The sequence below is a fragment of the Bison bison genome, unplaced genomic scaffold, assembly GCF_000754665.1.
Source record: "Bison bison bison isolate TAMUID 2011002044 unplaced genomic scaffold, Bison_UMD1.0 scf7180017864373, whole genome shotgun sequence".
NCBI lineage: Eukaryota > Metazoa > Chordata > Mammalia > Artiodactyla > Bovidae > Bison > Bison bison.
In genome coordinates, this window is record NW_011494945.1 from 8,794,975 (window position 1) to 8,800,117 (window position 5,143).

Below are 5,143 nucleotides of genomic sequence, written 5' to 3' on the forward strand. Positions count from 1 at the left end.
AAGACTCCCTTCCCGGGATGGAACTCTGTCCCTCCCTCTTTCGTCTCTTTGTCTTTTATATTTTTTCCTACCTCCTTTCGAAGACTTGGGTTGCTTTTCTGGGTGCCTAATGTCCTCTGCCGGCATTCAGGAGTTGTTTTGTGGAATTTACTCGGCGTTTAAATGTTCTTTTGATGAATTTGTGGGGGAGAAAGTGTTCTCCCCATCCTACTCCTCCGCCATCTTAGCTCCTCTCCCTAACTGTTGCTTCTTGACCTGCATACAGGTTTCCCAGGAGACAGGTAGGTGGTCTGATATTCCCATCTCTTGAGGAATTTTCCATCATTTATTGTGATCCACATAGTCAAAGGCTGTCACACAGTCAATGAAGGAGAAGTAGATGTTTTTCTGGAATTCTCTTGCTTTCTCTATGAGCCAGTGGATACTGGCAATTTGATCTCTGGTTCCACTGCCTTTTCTAAACCTAACTTTTATATCTGGAAGTTCTCAGTTCACATACTGCTGAGCCTAGCTTGAAGGATTTTCAGCATAGCGTTACTAGCATGTGAAATGAGCACAGTTGTCTGGTAGTTTGAACATTCTTCGACATTGCTTTTCTTTGAGATTGGAATGAAAACTGACCTTTTCCAGTCCTGTGACCATTGCTGAGTTTTCCAAATTTGCTGGCATATTGAGTGCAGCACTACAACAGCATTATCTTTTAGGGTTTTTAACTAGCTCAGCTGGCATTCATCACTTCCACTACCTTTGTTTGCAGTAATGCTTCCTAAGGCCCGCTTGACTCCACACTTCGGGATGTCTGGCTCTAGGTGAGTGGTCACACCATCGTGGATATCTGGGTCATTAAGATCTTTTTTGGCATAGTTCTTTTGTGTATTCTTGCCACCTCTTCTTCATCTCTTCTGCCTCTGTTAGGATCTTGCCATTTCTATCCTTTGTGTGTCCATCCTTGTATGAAAAGTTCCCTGATCTCTCCAGTTTTCTTGAAGAGCTCTCTAGTGTTTCCCATTCTATTGTTTTCCTGCATTTCTTTGCATTGTTCACTTGAGAAAACTTTATCTCTCCCTGCTGTTCTTTTGAACTCTGCATTCATTTAGGTATTTCTTTCCCTTTCTTCTTTGCTTTTTACTTCTCTTCTCTTCTCAGCTATTTGTAAAGCCTCCTCAGACAACCACTTTCCCTTCTCACAGTTTTTTTTTCCCCTTTGGGATGAGTTTGGTCTCTGCCTCCTGTACAATGTTATGAACCTCCTGTAGTTCTTCAGGCACTCTGTCTACCATATCTGATCCCTTGAATCTATTTGTCACCTCCACTGTATAATCATAAGGGATTTGATTAGGTCATTTCTGAATGGCTTAGTGGTTTTCCCTCCTTTTTTCAACTTAAGCCTGAATTTTGCAGTAAAGAGCTCATGATCTGAGCCACAGTCACCTCCAGGTCTTGTTTTTGCTGACTGTATAGATCTTCCGCATCTTTGGCTACAAAGAATGTAATCAGTTTAATTTTGATATTGACCTTTGGTGATGTTTGTGTGTAGAGTCACCTCTTGTGTTGTTGGGGAAAGGTGTTTGCTATGACCAGTGTGTTCTGTTGGCAAAACTCTGTTAGCCTTTGCCATGCTTCATTTTGTACTCCAAGGCCAAACTTGACCTATTACTCCAGGTATCTCTTCACTTCCTACTTTTGCATTCCAATCCCCTATGATGAGAAGAACATCTTTTTTTGGTGTTAGTTCTAGAAGGTCTTGTAGGTCTTCATAGAACTGGTCAATTACAGCTTCTTTGGCATCAGTGGTTGGGCATGGACTTGGATTACTGTGATGTTGAATGGTTTGCCTTGGAAATGAACTGATATTATTCTGTCATTTTTGAGATTGAACCTAAGTACTGCACTTCGGGCTGTTTTGTTGACTATGAGGCTACTCCATTTCTTCTAAGGGATTCTTGCCCACAGTAGTAGATATAATGATTATCTGAACTAAATTTGCCCACTCCCATCCATTTTAGTTCCCTGATTCCTAAGACACTGATGTTTACTCTTGCCATCTCCTGCTTGACCACTTCCAATTTACCATGATTCATAGACCTAATATTCCTGATTCCTATGCAATACTATTCATTACAGCATCAGACTTTACTTTCACCACCAGACACAGCCACAGCTGAGCAGTGTTTCCTCCTTGGCCCAGCTGCTTCATTCCTTCTGGAGCTATTAGTAATTGCCCTCTGCTCTTCCTCAATAGCATAGTAGACACCTTCTGATCTGGAGGACTCATCTTCTGGTGTTATATCTTTTTTCCTTTTCATATTGTTCATGGGTTTCTTGTGGCAACAATACTGGAGTGGTTTGCCATTCCCTCCTCCAGTGGACCACATTTTGTCACAACTCTTCACTATGACCCATCCATCTTGAGTGGCCCTGCATGGCATGGCTCATAGCATCATTGAGTTACGCAAGCCCCTTTTCCGCAACAAGGCTGTGAACCAGCAAGGGCTATATATAAACACTGGACAGTAAAATTAATTATAACTAGATTTTTTTATGCTTCAGGTTGGTTGTCTTGAATTTTAAAACAGCTACTGATAAAAAGAAATTGTTAAGTGTTACATTGTGTTACATGACATAATTTTTTTTCCCCTACCCAGGGATTTTCTAGGATAGTCTTTGACAGATAAGCCTGTTCTGAAATAATTTCTTCAGGCTTCAAGCACATATTGTCAGAACCCAGAAAAACTCACTCTGCCTTTTAAAAGATCTAATTGTCTGAGCTGTCAAACAGCAGAAGTAGAATCAGAAAATTCCATTCCTAGAGGCAAATGAGATATAATTTGTGTTGGAGAATGTTAAGTGTAAGTTCAGAAACTGTGAAGACAGACAGAAGTGTCTGGGTGGGTGGGGGAGGCTCCTAAAACATAGTAGGCTCTTTGCAGGGGTATTGCAAGAATGTGGCCTGTATGCTGGGACAGTGAGCACTGGAGACCTTCGTTCCACTCTGTGAAGTGTTCTTCTGTTTAGAATGTTTCTCATCATCTGGTTCATTTATATTTGTACACTGTGGAATGACTCTAGACTACATTAGCCCTTTTGCTATAATTCAAAGTACCCCCTTGAAAAAAGTCTTCTTTAATTAACAGAAAATTCCACCTGAACATGGACCTACTGAGTGCACTGATATCAAATCCTCATTCCTACTGACCACTTCCTGGGTAGGTTGCCAAATTCTAACTTTCTAGATGAGGGTTTACTGCACTGAAGCCTGAAATTCCTGCTGCCATAGGCCTTTGGCAGCTCTGATATGAGAAACTAAACCATGGACAGGGATGGAAGGTAGGGAAAATGCAGTATTTTTATAAATTTTAGGCTTTGGCTTTTATAATAAATTATTCGATTTATTTAAAAAATAGATAACGCATATTGTGCAAAATTCAGTGGTACAGAAGACTCATCAGTGAAAAGAAATCTCTTCTCACCCCCTGAACCAGAGCAACTAGTCCCCATCTCCAGAGGAAATCAATTTCTTGTGTGCTCCTTTCAGACATGCAGGCCATATTAGATTGAATGTATATAAGAAAAGAAAGAAAGTGAAGTCGCTCAGTTGTGTCTGACTCTTTGCGACCCCATGGACTGTAGCCTACCAGGCTCCTCTGTCCATGGCATTTTCCAGGCAATAGTACTGGAGTGGATTGCCATTTCCTTCTCCAGGGGATCTTCCCAACTCAGGGCTCGAACCCAGGTCTCCTGCATTGTAAACAGACGCTTTACCGTCTGAGCCACCAGGGAAGTCCCTGAATGTATATACCATGATTATTAAATCATTAAAGAGCATTCAGGTTGTTGCCAATTCTTTGCAAATCTGTAATGTGGTTTTCTTTTATCTTTACATCTTTGCTACATTTGGAATTTTAAAGTAAGAAGTGAAATTGGGATACATTTTTTTTCTCTAGATGGCTAGTCCTAACATGCTTTATTGAATAATTCATCTTTCCCATTGATTTGAAATAACTTGTTTGTCACATGCAAAATTTTTATAGGTGTTGGAGTAAGTTTTCTAGAACTTGTTTGATTTATATCAGTCTATTCAAACATTTTAATTGTTATAAACTTGTGTTTTAATGTCTTATAAGACTGTTCCTCTTATTGTTCTTTTTCAGGATTTTCCTGGTCTTTATTGCATGTTTATTTTTTCCTAGGGCCTATGGAAAATAATTCCAAATTGGCTCTTTCCCCCCACATTTCAAATGACTGTTGAGAACTTGGGATATGGACAATGTTATTAATAAGAAACCAAATTTAAAAAATGTTTAATTGTTATTAAAATGGAAATAGTTACATGTGGCTAGTGGCTGCTGTGTTTCTAGAGAATCTGTATATAGAAAGAGGATTTATTTCTGAACAGTAATTTTGTGCCCAACCATGTTATTCAACTCTATTATTTAAAACAATTTTTCATATGATTCTCTTGAGTTTTACAAGTGTGCAATTAGTATAATCCAACAGTGAAACTTTTATTGCTTTCCTTCCAATTAATACAACTTCTATGCATTTTGACTTTGAATTTTATAGACAAACAAACTAAATTTCTATATTGAAAACTTCATGGTATTAATTTATTCAACAGACATTTATCATCTTGATATTAGATCTTAGAGGATAAAAAATAATTAAGGTAAATTCATTTCTTTAAGAATTTATTGTATGGTGGATAGAATAGGAGTATCTCATGGAGAAGTAGCAAACAGTAGAGTAAAAGTCATGATAGAGATGTGCAAGAGTTTTGAGGTGGACAATGGCATCAGTTCAGTTCAGTTCAGTCACTCAGTCGTGTCTGACTCTTTGCATCGCAGCATGCCAGGCCTCCCTGTCCATCACCAACTCTCGGAGTTCACTCAAACTCACGTCCATCGAGTTGGTAATGCCATCCAGCCATCTCATCCTCTGTTATCCCCTTCTCCTCCTGCCCCCAATCCCTCCCAGCATCAGGGTCTTTTCCAATGAGTCAACTCTTCGCATGAAGTGGCCAAAGTATTGGAGTTTTAGCTTTAGCATCAGTCCTTCCAATGAACACCCAGGACTGATCTTCTTTAGGATGGACTGGTTGGACCTCCTTGCAGTCCAAGGGACTCTCAAGAGTCTTCTCCAACAC